At 41.0% G+C, this 25627-nt stretch overlaps 1 protein-coding gene across 5 annotated transcripts in view; it reads right to left on the reverse strand.

Moving 5' to 3' along the window:
* Positions 1-25627, reverse strand: part of sin3a (SIN3 transcription regulator family member A) — a 106399-nt gene that overhangs the window by 48464 nt on the left and 32308 nt on the right. Inside the window, exon 1 of one of the 5 annotated variants that reach the window (XM_033014970.1) lies at positions 23366-23557. The exons of the other annotated variants lie outside the window; for them this stretch is intronic. The gene's annotated coding sequence lies outside the window, so the exon portion shown is untranslated. Of the gene's footprint in view, positions 1-23365; positions 23558-25627 lie in introns of those variants that run through there. 5 annotated transcript variants of the gene reach the window in all.

Here is a 25627-nt window from a genome sequence, read left to right on the forward strand (position 1 = left end):
ATATTGAAAGAGTGAGCAAAGAATAGAACAACTGTAAAATCATAATGACAAATCGAGGTCCAATTTAAAAGTTGCTTGTCTTCATTTTAATGGACACAAGTGTTTTGAATACTGTCAGCACTTCCAATCAGAAACCTACTCTGGCTGACTTCTCAACAACAATATCAATGTAAGGGAACAGTGAATCACAAGTAATGTCATCTTTTATAAACACTAGCAACATAAACCGCACAGTAGTTATAAGTTTTTGCTTTAAAACATCCTTGCTAGAAGATCAATGCAACCTTGACTGGCTGCATTGGGCAGGATTGATAATGCAATGTGTAAAGGGAATCCCAGTTTCACCATCAATCTCCACCAACACCAGCCTACCCAATCCCTTAACAGCACTTTCCAATACAAATCAAAATATGAGAAGCCTTTCTCCAAAAATGTGTGCACATTTCATATAAATGTTCTCACTTGGATTTGATTTAGTACGCTATCGTTCACACAATTACAGCTGTGAGCAAAACTGAAACATTTTCTGCGTGTTCCTGTTGAGTAACACTTGCACCGAATCAGTTACGTGTCTCTGTGTTATGCTTCTGCAGCAATTATTAACCAGCAAGGGAGAAAAAAAATAGCCACAGTGCCCTCCATAATGTTTGGGACAAAATCCATCATTTATTTATTTGCCTCTGTACTCCACAATTTGAGATTTGTAATAGAAACAAATCACATATGGTTAAAGTGCACATTGTCAGATTCTAATACAGGCCATTTTTATACATTTTGGTTTCACCACGTAGAAATTAGAGCAGTGTTTATCCATAGTCCACCCATTTCAGAAAACCATAATGTTTGGGAAACATGGCTTCACAGGTGTGTTTAATTGCCTCCTTAATGCAGGTATAAGAAAGCTCTCAGCACCTAGTCTTTCCTCCAGTCTTTCCATCACCTTTGGAAACTTTTATCGCTGTTTATCAACATGAGGACCAAAGTTGTGCCAATGAAAGTCAAAGAAGCCTTTATGAGACTGATAAACAAGAATAAAACTGTTAGAGACATCAGCCAAACCTTAGGCTTACCAAATTCAAGTGTTTGGAACATTATTAAGAAGAAAGAGAGAGCACTGGTGAGCTTACTAATCACAAAGGGACTGGCAGGCCAAGGAAGACCTCCACAGCTGATGACAGAAGAATTTTCTCTATAATAAAGAAAAATCCCCAAACACCTGTCCGACAGATCAGAAACACTCTTCAGGAGTTAGGTGTGGATTTGTCAATGACCACTGTCCGCAGAAGACTTCATGAACAGAAATACAGAGGCTACACTACAAGATGCAAACCACTGGTTAGCCGCAAAATAGGACAGCCAGGTTACAGTTTGCCAAGTACCTAAAAGAGCAACCACAGTTCGGGAAAAAGGTCTTGTGGACAGATGAGACAAAGATTAATTTATATCAGAGTGATAGCAAGAGCAAAGTATGGAGCAGAGAAGGAACTGCCGAAGACCCAAAGCATACCACCTCATCTGTGAAACACGGTGGTGGTGGTGTTATGGCCTGGGCATGTATGGTTGCTGAAGGTACTGGCTCACTTATCTTTATTGATGATACAACTGCTGATGGTAGTAACATAATGAATCTTGAAGTGCATAGACACATCCTATCTGCTCAAGTTCAAACAAATGCCTCAAAACTCATTGGCCGACAGTTCATCCTGCAGCAAGACAATGATCCCAAACATACTGCTAAAGCAACAAAGGAGTTTTTCAAAGCTAAAAAATTGTCAATTCTTGAGTGGCCAAGTCAATCACCCAATTGAGCATGCCTTTTATATGCTGACGAGTAAATTGAAGGGGACTAGCCCCCAAAGCATAAGCTAAAGATGGCTGCAATACAGGCCTGGCAGAACATCACCAGCGAAGACACCCAGCAACTGGTGATGTCCATGAATTGCAGACTTCAAGCAGTCATTGCATGCAAAGGATACGCAACAAAATACTAAACATGACTACTTTCATTTACATGACATTGCTGTGTCCTAAACATTACGGTGCCCTGAAATGGGGGAACTATGTATAAACACTGCTGTAATTTCTACATGGTGAAACCAAAATGTATAAAAAATGGCCTTCATTAAAATCTGACAATGTGCACTTTAACCACATGTGATTTTTCATCTATTACAAATCTCAAATTGTGGATTACAGAGGCAGCTAAATAAATGATGGGTCTTTGTCCCATACATTATGGAGGGCACTGTAGTTTATACACAGTTAAGCAATGAACAAGTGCATGTGACTAAATGCCCAAATCATTTAGATTGCAACCTGCTGGCACTAATTTTGTTTTGCAGACTCTGGCTCCTCACATTCTTGTACTCCAACTGGGAATATGCTGTGCAGCTTCAAACAACATACAGAAACGTGGAGTTTTATTTTTTGCAAAAAATAATTTGTGGGAGCACCTTCACCAGAAGGAATACACTGCTTGCAAAGATGCAGACTCAAAAGCAATTAAGAACAAGCAATAAATGCAGGGCTTGCCAACGATGCTCACATTACAAAAGACAAATACCTAATTATTCCAAAATAATACAGTAATTCTGTCTTTTGATAATTCTAGTGAAAGGATGGTTTAAGAACAAAGTAGATATTTTCCTCTTATTCTGGCAGGAAATCTCAAATGTGTATATAGGGTAAACCCAGGAGAGCTACTTCTCATGAACGATGTGATAGTGTCAATACACAAGTAGCATTCTGAATAGGTGCTGCTAGAAGTAGGTACAACACAAGACATGGATTAATATTGCATCTATAAACACATGTGGAAAGCTGTAAATAAAGGTCACCCAAGCGACAGGCATAAGCTGCTTTTATCTTGCAGGTGTATTTATTTCCAAAATAGTTATTGCAGTATTGTTCAAGGTTTCAATAGAATGGTAGAACTTCTTAATGGTGTTCTTAATAGCACAGAAGCTAATCTATAGCTGGTTGATTCCAAACAAACACCTAATCCCACAGAGAACCGTTTCACTACTGCTGTGCATTCTGGATAAAGACCCCTTCATTCCACAATATCTAGAGCTGCTTCTCACCATGAGCAGATAATGACTTAACAGAAAGTTGAAACAACTTGCAAGGTGAAGTGTCAATCATAGAGATAGACTCAAAGTGCTGGAGTAACTCAACGGGTCAGGCAGCGTCTCTGGAGAAAATCGACAGGTGACATTTAGGGTCGGGATCCTTCTCCAGACTTCATCATTCTTGAGCAGCGTAGGTCCTGATTAGTTGTTGAGAATTTTGCAGAGGAAGAAGTTTCACATTCTAGATTTAATTAGTGTTCAATATTTTGAAATGTGTACTCAATGCAGGAAGAAACAAACTGAGGAGGAGTTTCACTTCAGGTCCCAAAAGTCAATCAATCAATCTTCATCACCTTGCCTGTGAAAAAGTTAACTGACTTTCTTTCACAGAGTACTGATTGAAGCAAAGCCAACATGATGACTCTGGGTGGGAACTGGAATTTACAGCCTATCCACAAATCGTGCAACATGTTTTAAATATGTTAATACAACAGTAACAGTTCTTACAAAATGGTTATTACTGACTATACTGTACATACAAACCAAATTAAACTCTGACTAAATTGAAAGTGATAGATTGCCTGAACACCTTCCAACTTGACAAATGTGAGTCTACCTGCACAATTGACATCCATCATTCTATTCCTATTTTCATACTGTTTAATCAATGCACTCTAATGTACATTCTTACTTTTAATGCTTGCTCTACTCAAACTGTGCCTTATTTCTTATGTGTAAGAAAGAACTGCAGATGCTGGTTTAAATCAAAGGTAGACACAAAATGCTGGAGTAACTCAGACTGAAGGGCCTCGACCCATTCCTTCTCTCCAGAGATGCTGCCTGTCCCGCTGAGTTACTCCGGCATTTTGTGTCTACCCTATTTCCTCTGGTTATTTCACTGTACTGCAGAGGTGCTTAAAATGACATTTGGGACATCCAGAAGTCACACAAGTATGTATAACAAGGAACTGCAGATGCTGGTTTACACCGAAGATAGACACAAAATGCTGGAGTAACTCAGCGGGACAGGCAGCATCTCTGGATAGAAGGAATGGTTGACGTTTCGGGTCGAGACCAGTCTGAAGAAAGGTCTCAACCCGAAACGTCACCCATTCCTTCTATCCAGAGATGCTGTCTGTCCCGCTGAGTTACTCCAGCATTTTGTGTCTATCTTCAGTCATAAAAGTATTATTTTTTAATCATATCTGGTAAGACAAATTTAATATTTAGAGTGCTTCACTTGTACTTCAAGAAAACACAATTCATCATGAAGCTATAACATAATACCAGAATGCTAAAACTTCTGAATGAAAACTTCTTCTTGAACAAAATAATTAAAGATGAGTTCAATATAAACTTTCACACTTGCAGACCAGCACGTTATTTATTTCCTGAAATAGTCTGCTCTTGGAAAAGAGTATTACTCTTATTTATGGAAAACTGCTAATGTAATCAAGCTGTATGGATAGGCCAACAACACAGTTGACCCACTAATTCTATAGTCACTGTTCTCCCACATACAATGCACTTAGTCATCATTTCAGTAAAAGACTAACTATATTCTAGATAGAAGCAGAAAAGTCACTTTTTGAAACTGAATTTTCAAATCCATAAAGAAGGTAACAATTGTTTATTTGTTGTACTTGAACTTAATTTAAAATTGTAGTAGTCATTCAGTATCATTACTTGAAATCTTGGAACTTTGAAGATAGTATTTCAGCATTAGCACATTTAAAACTGGTTAGGAGACAAAAAAAATCCAGAATGGCTTAGAAATGAGATAAAGACTCGTACCAACAATTGTAGTCTCTGGGTGACCATCAAACATAAAGCGCGCTTCTGTCACAAGGAAAACTCACAGACTGGTATCTGCAATTACCTGCAGGGAAAGTAGTCAATCTAGTAGGGGATCCACTATCGGGAAGTTACCAGTTAACCCTCCCTGGGCACTTCCATCCACCTCACAACAGACTGAATACCTCACTGAAAAATATATGGACTATACTGTGAAAGCCATTCTTAAGAAAATGATATTTCTAAACATTTAGAACTCAAGACAAATTCAGGTATCCAGTAGAAGGGTCTGAAGAAGGGTCTCAACCCGAAACGTTGCCTATTTCCTTCGCTCTATAGATGCTGCCTCATTCACTGAGTTTCTCCAGCATTTTTGTCTACCCCAGGTATCCAGTAATTTATTTTATAATGAATTGATTTGAATTGTTATCAGTCAGCAATTAGTTATGTTGAGTTTAGTTTATTGTCACATTAACTGAGATACAGTGAAAAGCTTTTATTGCATGCCATCCAGTCAGTGAAAAGACAATACATGATTACAATCGAGCTATTTACAGCGTATAGATACACGTTAAGGGAATAACATTTAGTGCAAGGTAAAGCCAGCAAAGTCCGATCAAAGATAGTCCGAGGGTCACCAATGAGGCTAATAAAGTCCAAAATACATAGCAGAAATATTTATGATTTCATAATTTCACATCTCATTTCACGAAGAACAGAAGACAAAGATAACATGAGAGTTCCTTTAAGACTTGATGACATTTGCTCAGTAACTACCTCGGATACCAACTAATACTGAATAGTTAGTGCAAGATGCATAGTGCAACAGCTCATCCCATAATTATTGACCAACCTACACCGAGCGCTGCAATTGTCTTGCCAATTATATAATATCCTTTTAACACACACTATCAAGTAGCTTGGCTCGATAAATATTTACATATTCTTGTAAACCATTGTGTAACAAAGATTATACCGCTCTGAATGAACTCTCGTTGCACATTGGTTACCATCTCTGGTACACTTCCTCCTCAAAACTACAGATCAATGTTGAGCTTTTGTTTACTAGAACGACAAATTTAAGAGCAACTAGAAACACTTTTCTTTGAATCTTTTCCATACCAGATTTATTATGAATACAGACACATGAACTACCGTTACAAAGAACAGTAGTTCCAGACTTTGGGTAAAATAGGTATTACAAAGACAATGATAAAAAATGACGCAAATCTTTTTAAAATTTTGCCCAATTTAATCTCAGCCCTCCGGTACAACACCAGTCCTACTCTAAACAACATCATCTTTGCAAAATTACAAGAGGATATTGTTCGAGTAAAGGTCAAAATATATATGAATTTTAAATTGGAACCAAACTATATTTGCACTTGCTTCCTATTCCCATGGCCCTTTACCTCCACGTCAAATAATCTCCTACACTGTACTTGCACTCATATCTGACATCCTAGACCATGTCATCTTGTCTGAACAATATTAATATATCAATATAGTGCCCATAACACGATAAAACATCTCAAGATGGTTCCAGAGCAGCATTATCAAACCATACCTCATGCTGCCCGACAAATGATAATAACCAAAACAAAAGGTGGCACGTTTTAAGGTAAAAAGGATGTAGAGAAGCAGAGGAACTTTGGAAAGAAATTCCAGAGCTCAGGGCACTTGAAGAAATAATCGGCCAAGGGGGAGAATCGTGAAGAGCCACTTAAGGTCAGCAAGCACCGTAGTGCGGGATGAACAGAATTGTGTTTAAAATTACAACCAAGTTTTGATGATAAGCTTAGAAAGGTAAGACTTGATTAATATGTCATAGGAGTGAATTATAAAATCAACCCTCCCAAATGTGAAACTATGCGTGTCACCAGAAAGAGGAATCCAGGCGAAACATCTTACAATATACTTGGTGCCACCCTTGAAGAATCCAAACAAACCAAGTATCTTGGCATCAAATTGCAGAATGATCTGCGTTGGAATGGTCAGACTCATCATGCAACGGTGAAAGCAACAGGTGTCCTAAACTTTCTGAGGCGCAACTTTCATCATTGTTCAACTTCTGTCAAGGAGAAGCTATACTTCACCCTCGTTAGACCTCATTTGGACTACGCAGTTGCAGCATTGGACCCATACACAAATAAAAAAAATTCTTCCATCGAACGTGTCCAAAGACAGGTAGCTCGATTTGTTACTAACACCTATGAGAGAGAAGCGAGTGTCACCAAACTTCTGAATTTTCTGGGGTGGAACCCTCTCCAAGACAGACGTGAAGCTCACCGTTTGACCTGTTTTTACAAAATGTTAAATGGTCAGCTCGACATAGATTACAAGACCTACACCAAACCCAAACCAATTAGGAGCAGACGAGGGCATCCGATCCAATTTGTGATCCCAGCTACAAAGACAGATGTGTACAGCAATTCGTTCTTCCCCCGCACAATTAAAGCATGGAATAATCTCCACCCTACTATAGTTACCCAACCAGATGCAACTAAATTTAAAGTAGCTCTTTCTTCCCAATAACCCTTTCTGGCTTAAACCCTCCCTTCACCACCTCCAGTTTAAATTCCATTTGGAATATTTTGGAGGACCAAGAAACCAAGAACCAAGGACCAATCACTGGGGTATTAGGAATGGGGAAGCTTCATCGGCAGATGCAATGAGGTGGGAATAGTTAAGCAAAGATGCCAAGGGAGAAATAAGCAGTGTTATCAGGGATGCATAACCTGTTGCTCTGCAGAGGTCAAATACAAGTCTGGTTCAGTCTCACTCTGGGGTGGAGTCACTAGCTGTGGAACAAAGCTTGTAAAGGAGACTTAAAAACAATGTTATCAGAGTAAATGTGTACATTTACTGTGTTTTGGGGTCACATAATAACGGGCAAGCCATGAATAAGTTTACAGACATAAGCTAGAGAGAAAGAGATATCATTACAGATGATTCTCTAGCAACAACTATTACGAAAATAATGGTACCAAGGAATACGAGGCTCCACTCACATGACAATATTGGAGAAGCATTGAAGTTGCCAAGGTCAACCATGTCAAGTGCTACATTTGAGTGTCGTAGAACGAGAAGGAGAGCTTATCTCTGTCCTACAGGATAGAATGTGTGACTTAAGTGATCCACTTTGCTACTGAGGTAGAGGTACAATCTTGATAATTTCAAACATAGGATTTAAATTTGGGAGAGAATTTTTGAATCAAAACAAATACTACAGTGATCAGAGATGCCCTTCCGTGTAACTGAGATTATGGGGTTATTTAGTGACAAGATTTGGCAAGATCAAGGAAGTTGCCATGAACATGATGGAGCAAATCTAATATAAAGGGATGAAAGGAGGTAATAAAGAGGACAGGCAGTGAACATGAAGCCTCTTGAAATAGCAGTTATTTAAGAAAAACATTAAAGAAATCTGGGTGAAAACATTTTGTGGTACTTGGTCGATGGCATAGATAAAGCTTTAAATAAGAGGCTTGGGGATAAGAAAGGGCTGACAGGAGGAGAAACTGATGGCGATGGTAAGCAAACATACCCATGTATAATTTGGCGATAAACCCCATTCCCTGCAATGATCGGAATGGGACAAGAGGTGAAGAGATTTCATTTACAGGAAAGGTATCATCAGCCTTCAACTAAGTTTTTATCAAGCTGCCATGTTGACTCAATCACCCACTGCAAGATACACTGGAAGATGCAGAGGCTCACAGTAAGATAATGGGTGGTTTGGTCACCCTGCTATCGGAAGGATGTTGTTAAGCTGGAAAGAGTGCAGTGAAGATTCGCGAGAATATTGCCAGGAGTTGAGGGCCTGAGCTTTAGGGAGAGGTTGGGCTGGCTAGGTCTTTATTCATTGGAACGCAGGAGGCTGAGAAGTGATCTTATCGAGGTGTTTAAGATCATGAGTGGAATAAATTGAGTGAATGCACGGAATCTTGTACCCAGTGTAGGGAAATCAAGAACCAGAGGATACAGGTTGAAGGGAAGGATTTAATAGGAACCTGAGGGGCAACTTTTTTTTACCTAGTGATGGGTACGGATATATGGAACGAACTGCCAGAGGAGGTAGTTGAGGCAGGTACTATAACATTTAAAAGGCATTTGGACATGTATAGGAAATATTTAGAAGGAATTGGGCCAAACGTGGGCAAGTGGAACTAGTGTAAATGGGGCTAAATCAGCATATCCACAATCACGCAGCATAGAAACAGGTCCTTCAGCCCAACTCATCCATGCCGACCAAGATGACCATCTACAATTGTCCCATTTGTCTGGGTTTGACCCATACCCCTCCAAACCTTTCCTATTGATGTACCTGCCCAAATTAAACCGTGAAAAGACAGTGCATATACTTCTGACCTGCAGCCTCTCCCACACAGCGTACTGTGGTTACAATTCCTCTTAGACATCAATTCATTCATTATCATACCTCACGCAGGTAAACTACAATTGCCTTCAGAGGAGCTTCTGTTGTCCAATCAGGAATACCATCTTGTTGGAAGGCTGATATCACCATCTGCATCTTGACCAAAATCAAGGATACTTCACATTCTCTTGACTACAGTGGAAAGTCAAAGTGGCTTAACTTTTGTAACATTGTCCACTTATTGTGGGAGAACACTGTATAGCTTGTGGACACAATGTTAAGGGCTCAAGATACATTTTCTAGCCATAAGGTACTCAACACGAATGTCTTATTGTGATACAGCCAGGATTTTAACACTTACACAGGGAAATAGGAATAGGCCACCTAGCCTCTCAAGCCCACACTCAGTAGGACAATCAACATATTGGCCATTCCTTAACAGTTTTTGTAACCCTCACATAACCAGAGTTCAACATCAAATGTTTTAAAGGTTTACTTCTGCCTCAACTTCCTACTATGATGCTAAAAGTCCGAAGAATATTCCTTGGATAGACACAAAAAGTTGTAGTAACTCAGCGTGTCAGACAGCATACATGGAGAAAAGGAAGAGGTGACGTTTCGGGTCAGGACCCTTCTTCAGAATATTCCTTTCTTTGTCTCTGGGTCTTTGGTCTAATTGTGTTATAATGAGTAACTTTGTGCATTATTTATTCTGTTATAGGAAAAATATGAATTATAAACTACTAATGAAATTACACGTGGTTCTCCTGCTAAAGAGGTGGCTCCAATAGTCCAACTTAGTACCGAGTCACATTCATTCCTGTTGCAAAGGATGCAAAGTGCCATAAGTAATGTCATCAGCTAAAACAAAATGAGCCCTCTTCGTATTTATACCCAAACTAATCAATTTATTGTAATATAGAGCAATTTTAATGCTTTCATTTTGTCTACAACTCTCCAATATGCAACAGATCATAATTCATTAACCTGTAAACAAAATTATCCAAATATTTCCATTAGATATAGAGTCGTACAGCAAATATTTTCTTTAGTTATAGTCATACAGCATGGAAACAGGCTGTTTAGCCCAACTCATCTTTACCAACCAAGATACCTCTTCTAAGGTAGTCGCATATGCTCACATTTGGTCCACATCTCTCTAAATCTTTCCTATCCATGTTTTTTAAATGTTGCTTTTGTACCTGCCTCAACTACGTCCTCGACCAGCTCGTTCCTCCATCCCTTCAGTGAAAAGTTGCCCCTCAGGTAACTCCTATTAAATCTTTCCCCTTTCACCTTAAACTTATGCCCTTTGGTTGTTGATGTCCCTACCCTTGGCAAAAGACTGTGTATTCACCCTATGAATTCATGATTTTATACACCCATAATTGGATCACCCCTTAGCCTTTTATCATATATCTATGGAGAGGAGGACAGTCTTACTCGTTTCGAGTGACCGCCGATGATGATGAATTGATTATTGCTTCCAATGACAATATAGCCTTCATAAATATCCTATCAATTAAAGACCAAGGAAATTGGACTGTGAACTGCAGAGGCAAAACAGACAAATCACACAGAACAGACAGCATTTAACCAAACATTCAACCCAAAAGATTGGTGATATTTATGCTGCACATAATGCTCCACCCCATCTTCTTCAGCTAACTCCAACAGATCATTTTTTATTACACATGAACTAGCAGTGGACTTCCCAACACCTATTCTATCAACCCTCTTCAGAATGTTCAACACCTCTGCTGGCTCATTACCCCAGTCTTTTCTTTCCCAAAATGTCCCAGCTCCTTTGATATTTCCTGAGAACAATAACCCATCAGTTCTGGATTCAATGTTGTGACTCCTTTTTTGCAACTCTTTTGATGTTTTTTCATCCCTGCAACATGACCTTAAATGTTCATTCTATTTCATCTATGTGATCTAACCAAGGATTTAAACAGGTTTAACAAACTACTATTCAATCCAATTGGCACAGAAATTAGGCAATTGCTTATAGTTCCTTTTTATGGCAATGTAAACACCAACAGTATGTGAAAAAACAAAAAAATCGCTACTAAATGGTATCCAAAACCTAGTGATCATTCAATTATTATTTGATTTGCAGTTTAACAGAAAGATCAGATTACTTGCCAAAGCTTCCCATCATCAAAGAAAACCACACGACAATAAACAAGATCAAAGAAATTAGAAATCTAGGGGGGGGGGGTTAATTTTAAAAGCTTGAAAGCCAGTGAATGTTTTTTTTTTTTTTTTGCAACTATCTTCGAAGCAAAAAATGAAAATGTCATAAACAGTTTTTGTATTAGTGGAGGCAGTCTATTTTAATTGTTGTAGATATATCTGTATTGTTAGTGCAAGGCAAAACTACATATAAAACAGATATCTATCTTCAGATTATTAATCAAAAATCATTTGATGCTCAACAATAGAGAAGCAGATTTTGCTAATTGTTTTCCTAAAACATACTGACCAATATAACTACCTGGCATATCTACCAAGTAACAAAGTACAATAGTTACAGATTCTGTCACTTTTGTACATGCAGAAGAGCCCAACATGTGCCAATGTTAATGGATCCCACCATGACCTGCCGCACGAAGACAAGCTAAATATTGCTGCAGGGTAATGAACACTTGACACAATAGCATCAGCGGGACATACAATCTATTATATCACAGCACATCACACAGAACTAATGAGGAAGTGTCATTGGACATGGTTCCTTTTGATTTAGTTACAAGAGCTAGAAATCACTTCACTGATTTTTCATTTTCTATTCATTTGCCAACTTTATGTTAAGCAGCATGCGTTAATAACATTACTGAACGGAATTAAGCATCTATAAATGAAGTTAATGAACATGAACAAACCCTGAGGGGCTTAAATGGCAAAATACTCCTGGCTAAATACTGTAGACTTTCCATCCACGACCAGAGCTTAGAAATCTCTGCAGGCACTACTCCTGTTGGAATCATCAGCATTCAGTCTCAAATGAACTTTCAAAGTAATTCCCTGTTAACAATTAAAGTTAAATTAAAAATTATGGTGTATAAAATACTCAATTTTTAAAAGGAATATTAAGAAGACTATAATTAGATTATATACAAACCACCCTGCCTCCAATCTTGAATGATAATAAGAACATTTTTAATTTATAAAATGGTAAAACTTTCTTTCCTTGGGCCTTGTCAATAAGAACTGCAGAATCATGCTCAGCTTATTGACTCGTGAATCTTGAAATAGCTAAAACAGAGACATTCACTCTGACTTTCCTCCTTTTCATAGATTCGGGGACGTACGCACGCACACACACACACACACATATATATATAAGACTTTTTATAAAGTATATAAATAAGACTTCCACCGATTAGAGAATTTATCTGACACATCATTAACCTGAGCAAACTGGTTCTTCATTTCACTGAAAACCAGCTATTTTTGTTAAATAAAAAAGCCCACTCCCACCTCTCTTTTTCAGCTTTCCCTCTCCCACTCCCTCAATCTGAATAAGGATCCCCTCCCCATTGATGCTGCCTGACCAGCTGAGTTCCTCCAGCAGCTTGCTTTTTGCTCTGCTTTCATTCTAACAAAAAAGTCTCTATTAGATCTGTATTCCTTGGAGGTTTAGAAAAAAGGAATGGTGATCTTATTGAACGATTTGATCCTGAGGAGGCATGAAGGATAGATGTTGAGTTATTTTCATTAGAGGGAGAATCTTAAATGAGGGGCCATAGTTACATGCAGTCATACGTGAGAACTTCTCACAACCAAAAATAAATCTCAGGAATTAGCTAAATGGTTCCATGTGACACCAAAGTGAAATAAGAATCACGTCTCCAAAGTAATGTCTGCAATGTATGTTCTGTGCATGGGTTTTCCTCACTCATTTCAAGGCCAGATGTCTCAGGTCATATATCACCCCACAACTTAGGTCACAATGCTTTATAGAATTCATCACTAAATGGCACCAAAAGTAATGCTTCCCCAGTGACTCTTTCAACAAAATATATCTGATGTTATAGTACCAGAAACACAAACCATGGTTCAATCTGTGATCTAGGCTTTCAAAAATAGCCTGGCATGGAAACAGCATTACTTAATCTTTAGTTTAGTTTATTGTCACATGTACCGAGTAAAATAAATTCAGCCATTCTGAGAGAAAGGAGATAAAAACAATGAAATTCTCATGACTATACAATACAATTTTTTCTGGTTGGCATCCAGTGACTAGTGGAGTTCCACAGGGGTCGGTGCTGGAGCTGCTACTCCACACGTTGTATATTAATTATTTGGTTGAGGGGATTGAAGGCTTTGTGACGAGTTTGCGGATGATACGAAAATAGGTGGTGGGGCAGGTACACTGCGGAAGGACTGGGACAGGTTGGGAGAGTGGGCAGAGAAGTGGCAAATGGAATATAGTGTAGCAAAGTGTGGAGTCATGTACTTTGGTGGCAGGAATAAAGGCATTTTCTAAATGGGGAGAGAATCCAGAAATCGGAGGGGCAAAGGGACTTTGCGACTGTTAACCAACAAGTTAATCCGCAAGTCGACCGGTAGTAAAGAAGGCAAACGCATTAATTTCAAGAGGGCTAGAATACAAAAACAGGTTTGTAATCCTGAGGCCCTATAAACCACTGATCAGACGCATTTGGAGTACTGTGAGCAATTCTGGGCACCATATCTGAGGAAGGATGTGCTGGCCCTCGAAAGGGTCTAGGTTTAAAAGAATGATCGCAGGAAGAGCAAGTTAACATACAATAAGCATTTGATGGCACTGGGCCTGTACTCGCTGGAGTTTAGAGGAATGAGGGGGTACTTCATTAAAACCTACCAAGTAATGAAAGGCTTGGATAGAGTGGATGTGGAGAGGGTGTTTCCACTAGTGGGAGAGTCTAGGACTAGAGGGTATAGTCTCAGAATTAAAGGACGTTCCTTTATAACATATAACCATATAACAATTACAGCACGGAAACAGGCCATCTCGGCCCTACAAGTCCGTGCCGAACAATTATTTTCCCTTAGTCCCACCTGCCTGCACTCATACCATAACCCTCCATTCCCTTCTCATCCATATGCCTATCCAATTTATTTTTAAATGATACCAACGAACCTGCCTCCACCACTTCCACTGGAAGCTCATTCCACACCGCTACCACTCTTTGAGTAAAGAAGTTCCCCCTCATGTTACCCCTAAACCTCTGTCCCTTAATTCTGAAGTCATGTCCTCTTGTTTGAATCTTCCCTATTCTCAAAGGGAAAAGCTTGTCCACATCAACTCTGTCTATCCCTCTCATCATTTTAAAGACCTCTATCAAGTCCCCCCTTAACCTTCTGCGCTCCAGAGAATAAAGACCTAACTTATTCAACCTTTCTCTGTAACTTAGTTGTTGAAACCCAGGCAACATTCTAGTAAATCTCCTCTGTACTCGCTCTATTTTGTTGACATCCTTCCTATAATTGGGCGACCAAAATTGTACAAAATTGTAGGAAGGAGATAAGGAGGAATTTCTTAAGTCAGAGGGTGGTGAATCTGTGCCACAGAAGGCTGTGGAGGTCAGGTCAATATATATTTTTAAGGCAGAGATAGATTCTTGATTAGTACGGGTGTCAGGGCTTATGAGGAGAAGGCAGGAGAATGGGGTTAGGAGGTGAGATATGTCAGCCTTAATTGAATGGCGGAGTAGACTTCATGGGCCGAATGGCCTAATTCTGCTCCTATCATTTATGACAATAAAGCACATCATAAACATTTTATTGTGTGATTAGGTATTTCACCCAGTTGGTGGATGCAAATAGCAACAATAAAGGTAAATGATGCATTAGCTTTACGTGATGCATCCAATATTGGGAGAATACAATTTTAATAATATCCTTAGTTTAATGGCTCAATTCATAAAAAATACCCCCACAACTTACCTCTCTCCTTGAAGTATATTTGTGTCTCAATTTAGATTGCATACTTATGTCCTTGAGCATAGTCTACAGAGGACGCTGTCAAGGACTACAGTGCCAACAAATTGACTAAATCAACACTGTTTCAGAGATTGAAACTTTTAAAGAGCAAGTAGAACCAACTCTAATTTCCATTAATAAAGTATGCTACATATTATGAAACAGTTCACATGACCTGCTAAATTGGATTGTAAGGAAGCACATTCGCAAAATAAAACTATCCAGTACTCTTCTGAAGAAGAGAAGTGTACACCTCAACATTACCATGTACAACTGCAAGTTCTCCAGAGAACAAAAAAAAAACAGGAAAAGTGAAAACGACCCAGCAGACCAGTCTTCAGACGGGACAACGCAAACCAGTTCCAAAGCAAGATTCAGATGTGGGCTAGAGCAAAACCATGGAAGTTCCTATGAATGGGATTTTGAAATCAATACACACACACAGACAAGAGACGTGTGAATGGGGTGATGTGTACTGGAAGTCGGAGGGGAACTTTACAACATGAAACATAGAGTTCAAAACATTTTCTATCCCAAATGTAATAAGATTATATTGAAGGAGTTTCACTCTTGAATTTGATTGTTGTACCTCGAACCTCAGCAGAGCAGATTTACCAAAGCAATTTCATCAAATGTGCACACTAACTAGAATGCTTGTCCAGGTAATTAAATTACAGTATTTTTCTCGTAGTATCTTCACCTTCAAAGCCTCCTTCTCTTCCTCTCCAATTATATGGTTTCACAGCTTCCTGGGCTTTCAAACAGCATAGCTTTTCTGGCATATTCTGGACACATATTCCAACAAAATGTAAACATCTGATCCATTCTTCATCATGCTATACCGTGCCATGACATGTTTATTTTTGAATAAATGTATTTTATCTTCAATCCTATCTTCCAACTATTCAGAAAGGACGGTGTAGCTTCCTAAACTACTGTTTTTTTTTAAATTCTCAGTGGAGGCAATTCTGACAGAAATATTATTATTCTATTGTTATATTTTTTTTAAACAAATGCTTTTTATTCATATTTTAAAAGTACAACTTTGTCAAGTAATACAATTCTCTATATCTGTCATGCAAAGCAAACCGCATGTTTAGAACAAAAGCAACATAATTTCAACAAAAACTAAAATGAGATTACTTTCAAATAATTTGGAACAGCTTTAGATGTTTCTGTCATTAAATGTTCCTCAAAATAGAGCCCTTTTAACACATAAGCCTTTGGTATTTGTGCTTTGAAATATCTTTTCAACTGCTGCTCTGCTAAACTGAGATCCAAGCAAACAACAATGAAACGACGATTTCAGCCCCCGAAAGCATAAATCAGGCCGGGTGAAAGGTTTCAGTTTGAAGAAGGGACCCAACGTGAAACGTCACTAATCCACGTTCTCCACGGATGCTGCCTGAGCCGCTGAGTTACTCCAGTGCTTTTAACCTTTCTTTTGCAGACAAGCATCTGCAGTTCCAGAAAGTTTGTGTCTTTTTTTTAAAGCATAGATCAGGAGTTTGTCTGGCATTCGGCAATATAGGGAGAAGCAACACTATCAATTTGAGAATGAATAAAGGGCCTGTCCCACTTACGCAACTTTTTTCGGCGACTTGCCGGCACCCGTCAGTCGCAGCAGGTCGCCGAAAAATTAAAAAATGTTGAAAATCCAGCTGCAACCAGAAACGGTACGACTCTTTGGGCGACTACTCACTACCAAACAGGCGTCACAGAGGGGAAAGAAAACTACTGTATAATTGAAGAAGTCAATATAATCAAACCAAATCAGCTTGTGTCCAGGCGATTATCATGGCCATAAATGTGAAAGCACTGTTTGAATTGTGGATTTGTGGTCATTTATAAGTAGGAGAAAATGGTCTTAAGATTGTCGAATTCTATGAATAAGATAGAAAGATGATCATACTCAAACAATACACGTCAGAATGTAGGAGAAAACAACTTTAAATGTATGATGAACAATAATCAAGGATAGTGAGAACGTTTTCACCAATTTCAAAAATAATTACAAGAATGGAATAATGAATAGATTTCAGAGCAGTGACAATTGATATATTTGCCACACGTTTTCCATTCCAAAACAATATTAATCATCTGATCCATTTTCAGGAATGCTTGTCCACTTTAATAGTTTTGTGAATTTGACGAGAAGACAAAATCTGTTTTTTGAATTTTTAGTTCATTGGTTACTTGATAAAATAAGGAAGGTGGAAAGCTTGCATTTGAAAAGCACCTTTCATGAAAGCAGGACTTCTCAAAGCTCCTTACACTCAATTAAATGCTTCAGATGTGGAATCATTGTGGTAGCAATGGATATGCGAGTCAATTTGCCCACTGTAACATCCCAAAATCAGCTGAGCCACAACGAACAGATAATCTGCTCAGTTATATTCATTGACATTGCCAACTGCCACACCATCCATGTTCTTCTTTGAAATTGTGCTATGTGATCATTTGAATGGACAGAGGCCCAGTTTAACATCACATGTGAAAGACATTGCAGGATTCTCTAATACTGAACTAAATAGACAGTTTAGATTTGTACGCTCAAATCTCATAAGTGAAGTGCATTCTTAGTTCAGTTCAGAGATACAACATGGAAACAGGTCCTCCAGCCCACTGAGCCCACACAGGCCATCAATCACCCATACTTTAGGTCTATGTTATCCAACTTTCATATCCTACACACTAGGGGCAATTTACAGAGGCCAATTAACCTACAAACCTGTACGTCTTTGGAATGTGAGACGAAACTGGAGCACCCGGAGAAAACTCACGCAGGTGCGGGGAGAATGTGCAAACTCCACCTAAGTCAGGGTCAAACCTGGGTCTCTGGCGCTGTGAGGCAGCAGCTCTACCGCTGCTCCACTGTGCCACCCCCATTCTAATTCAGATACAAAAGCCTAGCAATTGAGATTGAAGTAATGTAGTAATAGTTCTTTTAAAAGATGGTTTGCTCTCATTTACCAGTAAATACAGACAGTACGAGACTAAATGCAGTATCACTATTGCCACACTCACCTATAACTAAACAAAAATCAGAAAAGCTGCCACATACTATTCAGTCTGAAGAAAGGTCTCAACCCGAAACTTTGCCAATTCCTTCTCTCCATAGATGCTGCCTCACACGCTGAGTTTCTCCAGCATTTTTTGTCTACCTTCGATTTTTCCAGCATCTGCAGTTCTTTCTTAAACATACTATCAATAGTTCACAAGAGGAAATAAAACTACAATTCCCACAATGCTTTGCCTAATTCCCAATTGGTCGTTGCTGCTTAAAGCTGAAATTCAAGTCTGAAGCAGCAATTCAGTCAGACAAAGCCGCAGCATTCGGGCAGACAAGAAAACTTTGCTCTAGTAGCACCACACGTGGAGGTGTGGAATTTAATCTGTGGAATAGACTCCACCCACTGCTACTTTCCTCAACAGTCACAACAAATTATTTAAATGAGCTTGCACTTGCCGCAGTTGAGTCACTTCCATCTAATTTTCACATTGCTGACCACATAACAAAACATCAAAGGTCAGGGCGCTTTACAGTAAGATAACCAAGTTTCAGCAGGTAACTATCATTAGCCCAGGAAACTTAAAAGATCATTCCTTTGGCTCCTTTATAAGATCTCAAAAAAGATCCATTAGATGTAAATCAGCACAATTCACAACAACACCACGGACAAGGGTAGCGCCACAAATTAAGACTTGGGGAGTTCAGTTTATAATGAATGGACAAATATGTTTTCGCTGTAGGATGCACTGAATATTCTTTGTGAAGACATGTGGGGAAAAAAATCAAAAGAAAAGAATAAGCCACACTTATTTGGTTATCAATCATGACATTTGGGCATGTGGGGAATGCAAATGCTCCATGGTTTTAACAGAGGTTACCTTTGTAAAGTACTTACTTTTAGAGCTTAACTGATAATATTTAGAAATAAAATAGTGCCTGACTGAAAAAGCAGAAACTTGCGTTTCTCTATATGAACATCCTGCCAAATAACACGAAAATAATCGCTTAGATAATGTTTATGCACACTATCATGATTTCTCGTTTGGTGAATCAATAAGTCGTGCGGCGCACATAAAATAAGCCGGTTAAAGAAAACACTCCTGTCACTAATTAATCAAAATTAAATTCCACTTTGTCTTAGGCAAAATAAATAAAGCTCAGAGGTCTGAGGCACAATATCTAATTCAGAAAACATCTGTGTTAATGGCTGTGAAACTCTCAAACATGCTTCTAACGTTATCACACGAAACATTGCAGCAGCGCTCTATTGTGTAAGAAAGCAACAACACGTTCATGAGAAAATTTTGTGCATCAATGTCTTAGTACGCTTTTTGGTCATGCATTTACAACTTGTACAAATAATTCACTACATGCCACACTAGCTGTCTGATAAAATTCAAATATTATTTGCTTTAGGGTCTGTTTCCTCCATTGGCATTTCATTTGCATGTAAATAACCATTTATTAAAACTGCATATACATAACTGCATTTCCCCATCACATATTCTTTTGTATGAAATAAAACTCAGAGTTTTATTTCATACAAAGTGTGCAGCATTTAACCTATTATGCCCATCGCACCACATTACAATTTCCAATGTAATAAGTTAAGAGGAGTTATGAAGAAATAGTTATCAATTATATACCTTGCATTGATCTCCAAATAAACTTTTATAACTCATTTGTATAACTTAAACTTATCATTTAATAATACAACTAAAAATTTGAACCTTCTCATTTTCCACACAAATATATGTGGATGTTGAACTACTCAACAAGATCTGATTATTCATATGTAACACTAGCAAATGTTGTTAGCTACATCGCACTTAGCTAATCTGAAATGAACCTACATCAGTAACTCAAGCAACATCATAAATCTGAATGGTAAGAGTCTAGAACCACAATGTTCACAAGGTGTGCAACACATAGTAAGCAAACTTTAGTCACATTTCACTACATAAGTTAGAATTTAAACTTACTATACAACCACCATCATGAATCTCCAAAAATATCACAATGGCTTATTTTGGACCCGCCCAGACAAGAACAATGATCTGACCCTGGAATCCCAGTGCTGCCAATGGTATTCCACAACTTCACCCTCTTCCCTCCAGCTCCCTCAACACACCAGGGCTATTCAATAATTCATAGAAAGGCTTCATCCATGAAAATTATCTTCAGCACCTTAAATTGTCCTCTATGTTTCTCTGTTGCAGTATCAAGAAAGCTCTCATTTATGCCCCAGAATAACTTCCCACTCATCCTCATAACATTCATTCTGACATAAATACTCATGCTTACCTAAACATTGTGCATTCACCTAAATTCCATGATAGAATCTCTGAAGTATTTTTTATAAATGTCTGCAACAATTGCACTCTATATTTATTCCATCAACTTTCAAAGCAACTTGCATAATGTATGGATATGGCAGCTGACATAGGCAATGGGTTTCCATGAACAACGGGACTACTTTATGAACAAATCTCGTATTTTAACAATAACCGCTAGACAATCGCGGACGACAGGGGAGCGGGGTTTCCTGCTCTATATACAGTGCCCTCCATAATGTTTGGGACAAAGACCAATCATTTATTTATTTGCCGCTGTACTCCACAATTTGAGATTTGTAATAGAAAAAAAATCACATGTGGTTAAAGTGCACATTGTCAGATTTTAATAAAGGCCATTTTTATACATTTTAGTTTCACCATGTAGAAATTACAGCAGTGTTTCTACATAATCAACTGTTTCAAACATCATTAAGAAGAAAGAGAGCACTGGTGAGCTTACTAATCGCAAAGGGACTGGCAGGCCAAGGAAGACCTCCACAGCTGATGACAGAATTCTCTCTATAATAAAGAAAAATCCACAAACGCCTGTCCGACAGATCAAAAACACACTTCAGGAGTCAGGTGTGGATTTGTCAATGACCACTGTCCGCAGAAGACTTCATGAAAAGAAATACAGAGGCTACACTGCAAGATGCAAACCACTGGTTACCGGCAAAAATAGGATGGCCAGGTTAGTTTGCCAAGAAGTACTTAAAAGAGCAACTACGGTTCTGGAAAAAAGTCTTGTGGACAGATGAGATGAAGATTAACTTATATCAGAGTGATGGCAAGAGCAAAGTATGGAGGAGAGAGGGAACTGCCCAAGATCCAAAGCATACCATCTCAACTGTGAAACACGGTGGTGGGGGTGTTATGGCCTGGGCATGAATGGCTGCTGAAGGTACTGGCTCACTTATCTTCATTGATGATACAACTGCTGATGATAGTAGCATAATGAATTCTGAAGTGTATAGATACATCCTATCTGCTCAAGTTCAAACAAATGCCTCAAAACAACAAAAGAGTTTTTCAAAGCTAAAAAATGGTCAATTCTTGAGTGGCCAAGTCAATCACCCGATCTGAACCCAATTGAGCATGCCTTTTGTATGCTGAAGAGAAAACTGAAGGGGACTAGCCCCCCCAAACAAGCATAAGCTAAAGATGGCTGCAATACAGGCCTGGCAGAGCATCACCAGAGAAGACACCCAGCAAGTGGTGATGTCCATGAATCGCAGACTTCAAGCAGTCATTGCATGCAAAGATATTCAACAAAATACTAAACATGACTACTTTCATTTACACGACATTGCTGTGTCCCAAACATTATGGTGCCCTGAAATGGGGAGAGGCTATGTATAAACACAGCTGTAATTTCTACATGGTGAAACCAAAATGTATAAAAATGGCCTTTATTAAAATCTGACAATGTGCACTTTAACCACATGTGATTTTTGTTCTATGCAAATCACAAATTGTGGAGTAGAAGCAAATAATTAAATGATGAGTCTTTGTCCCAAACATTATGGAGAGCACTGTAAAACTAAATATTTCGCGTCCTCCTGAAATAATGTAGTCTTTATCTCGTCCAATAAATAACCCATTTCTTCATACAATTAACAGGGTTAGGTGTAGTCTGATACAAAAAGAAAGTCGGCATACTGCAATGCCCAGCTGGTTTGCAAACACCCAAGGCATCATGTCAGGTCGCGGCGTTCAGTGTAACTCGGGACTACCGGAAATGCCACCGCTTGCACTAAGGTAGATTGATCTTTAGCGCGAATAATGTTGCTTGTTTATTTCTTCTCTGACTTTCCTGCACTGCACTTGCAAAGTTCAACAGGGGAGAGCATTTTAACGGAGCATTCCTACAGAAGGATTGCCGGACACGCTGCACATTTGTTTTTCTGGCACAGAATTCGAATATCTCCAGCTGAATCCGAATGTTTTTGCAATGGGATCACCCCACAGTCACCATTATGCCCGATGCCTGCTCTTCTCCCGCCCCTTAGAGCCACTCCAAGCCAAGCCCCCTAATCTCCACCCCCTCCCTGATCCCTCCCCTGTCCACACAAACACACACACACAGTCCACAACAGCAACTTTCCCCATGGATCCACTAACCCCGCCCCAGCCCCGAGTCTCCTCCTCGGACGCCCTCAGCGCCAATCCCCGCTGGCCCTCGGCCTCTTTCTCTCCCCGGATGCCCCCCACCCCCCCTCGGCCCCGATCGTCGGCTCGGCTGCTTGTTCGGACCCCCTCTCCCTCCCTCCCTCTCATCTCCTACCCGCCCCCTCCCCTCGCTTCCACAACAGCCTCCCGCCTCAGGCCCCCCCTTGCTTGGCTTGATCTTCTTCCCAACCCCGCCTCCCCGGGCCCTCCCTCCTCCTTCTATCTCCCTCCCCTCCTCCTCCCACCGCCCGCCCTCCCTCCCGCTCGGGGAGGCGCAATCCGGCGCCACCGATCGCCGGCCAGCCCCCGCCCCCCCTCCAAAGCCACGACCGATCGGCCGCCGCGATGCGCCCCGCACGTTTCCCTTCACACACACACACACCACCCCGGCCCGGCCAAGCAGCCGCCGCCTTCCCCTCCACTCCGACCACGGATCCGCCGCCCGCGCCTTTCGCAGCCCGAATGCGGAGCCGGGGGTGAGGGGGGCGATTGTTGTGCAGGCCGCGGGCTCGCTCGTTCCTTTGCTCCCTCACACACACGGAGCGGGCATCGCGGAGCCGCCCCCCCACCACCCGCCCGGCCCGGCCCGGCACACAAACACCTCAGCCGCGCAGGCCTCCCCTCCACTCACCGCTCCCGAGCCCCCCGCCAAAGATGCAGACTCCCGCTGCCCCTCCTTCCCTCAGGCGGAGAAATCCCGCGAACCCCCTCCAGCGGGGCCCGGGAGGGGGGTGTAAAAAAAAACCTAAACAGCTCGGCGCCGAGGCCGCCGCTCGGTCCGCTCACTCCCCGCCTGTCAATCACCAGCGGCGCCGCCGCGCAGGAAGTCCCGCCCTCCCCTCGCCACCCCATTGGCCCCGGCCGCCGGCGGCTCGCATCCCCACTGGGCGGCGACCACGTCCATCATCCGGCTACCGTCTGTAACCTGACAACCGCGCCCCGCCCACCCGAGCGACGTGATTGGCAGCCGCCGGTACCGGATGTCCCGTCCTCCCTCAACACCCATTGGCTGCTGCCTGAAGCCCCGCCCCCGGTGCGGCGCAAGGGGGCCGATGCACTCCACCGGATGTCCCGCCCCTCCATCGCGCCTATTGGTCGCGGTTTGAGGTCCCGCCCCCTCCCGTGCCTGGCAGACATGTCCCGCCCCTGCTCGACGCCTATTGGCTGCCGTTGAGAGACCCGCCCACGGTGCGCTAAGGGGGGTTCCGGGCAAGTGATTGGGGAAGCGCGCTGTCAATCAGGCATCCCGGGGCCCGCCCCTTTATCCTCCCCCAACCACAAAAGAGCGCGGAGCCGCCCCCTTCCCCCGCACACAGCGGCGCAGCCTCCTCACAACTCACAGCGCCTCCCCCTCGCAGCGCCCGGGACACGAGTTCGATCCCGACCTCGGGCGCCGTCTGTACCCTACCGGAACGTCTTTGCACATTCTGTGCCCTGCGTGGGTATTCCCCGGTTTCCTCCCACACTTTAAAGACGTACAGGTTTGTAGGTTAATTGGCTTCGGTGTAAATTGTCCCTAGTGTGTGTAGGATAGTGTTAGGGGATGCGGGGCTGGTTGGTCAGCACAGACTCGGTGGGCCGAAGGGCCAGTTTCCGGGCTGTATCTCTCTAAACTAACACTAAAATCCTGCTAAATTTTAAGCGGGGCGGGTGCATTGCCATTAGCTTGTTGCAACGTCTATCAATGCGATGGGGAGGGGTTTGCTTTTAATAGCGGAAGTGCCACGACTGGTACTGGCTCTAATACAGGGGGGGAGTGAGTGGGTCACCATTTTTCCACAGTGCAAGCAGGCTAATGCAGTCAGTCAGCCAGTCCAAGACTGTCTCCGCTGACTAGTTTGTGGACGTGTATCCCCATCTACAGCACAGCTCAGGCGGGTAATGCTCCAAGTGACTTCCCCAAGCCAGTTCTGCGGCTGACAATGACAGTCAGGCTGGTGGGTTCAGCAGCTGTTACCCCATGGTAATCTTTCCAAACAGACTGCTTTTTGTCAGCACCATTTATCAATGCACTAACATTTCTGAGGAAGGGTCTCGACCCAGTCTCTCTCTCCAGAGATGCTCCCTGGAGTTACTCCAGCATTTTGTGTCTGTCTTCGGTTCAAACCAGCATCTGCAGTTCCTTCCTACACATCTCATCTGCATTTCCTTCCTACACATTAAAATCTCTTCCCTGGACCTGAAGCTCTGATAACTGCAGTTTGGCACTCCTTGTAGATTTTGGACCAGTACAGCAGTCGTATGTAATTCAAAAACGCTATTTATTCAGTCTAATTATAAATCAGCAAACTTAAATAACTTCATGTCTATGTTCTTTTTGATAATTGTAAGCAAACAGGTTGGTGTTGATTATTACCTATGCTTTAAGAATTTAAAATATTTCTCTTTACTTAGAGAGGATCCTTTACAAATCAACATTGAAATCATTTATCAAAATGCTGTACAGGAGCAGGAATGGAGTGTTTAGCCCAGAGTTTGTAAATTGTGTTCTAAGGCAGGTTATTGTTCAGCCTTCATGGGATGAAACTGCTTCATGTAAAACTTGGGCTAAATAATAGTTTTTTTTGGTGCCGTCGCTTAGGTTTAGACACGTTGTCTAATAATACACTGCTTCAAAGCTTTAGCCAATGCCCCATTTACCCTCAGCAGCATATGTGTCTCCAAGCCTAAGAAGCGGAAAAATAGGTGCAGGAGTAGGCCATTTGTCCCTTTGAGCCAGCTGATCATCTAAAATCAGTACCCCGTTCCAGCTTTATCCCCCTCACCCCTTGATTCCTATAGTCATAAGAGTTAAATCTAACTCTCTTGAAAACATCCAGTGAATTGACCTCCATTGCCTTCTGTGGCAGAGAATTCCACAGATTCACAACTGGGTGAAATGTGTCTTCATCTC

The sequence above is a fragment of the Amblyraja radiata genome, chromosome X, assembly GCF_010909765.2.
Source record: "Amblyraja radiata isolate CabotCenter1 chromosome X, sAmbRad1.1.pri, whole genome shotgun sequence".
Classification (NCBI taxonomy): domain Eukaryota; kingdom Metazoa; phylum Chordata; class Chondrichthyes; order Rajiformes; family Rajidae; genus Amblyraja; species Amblyraja radiata.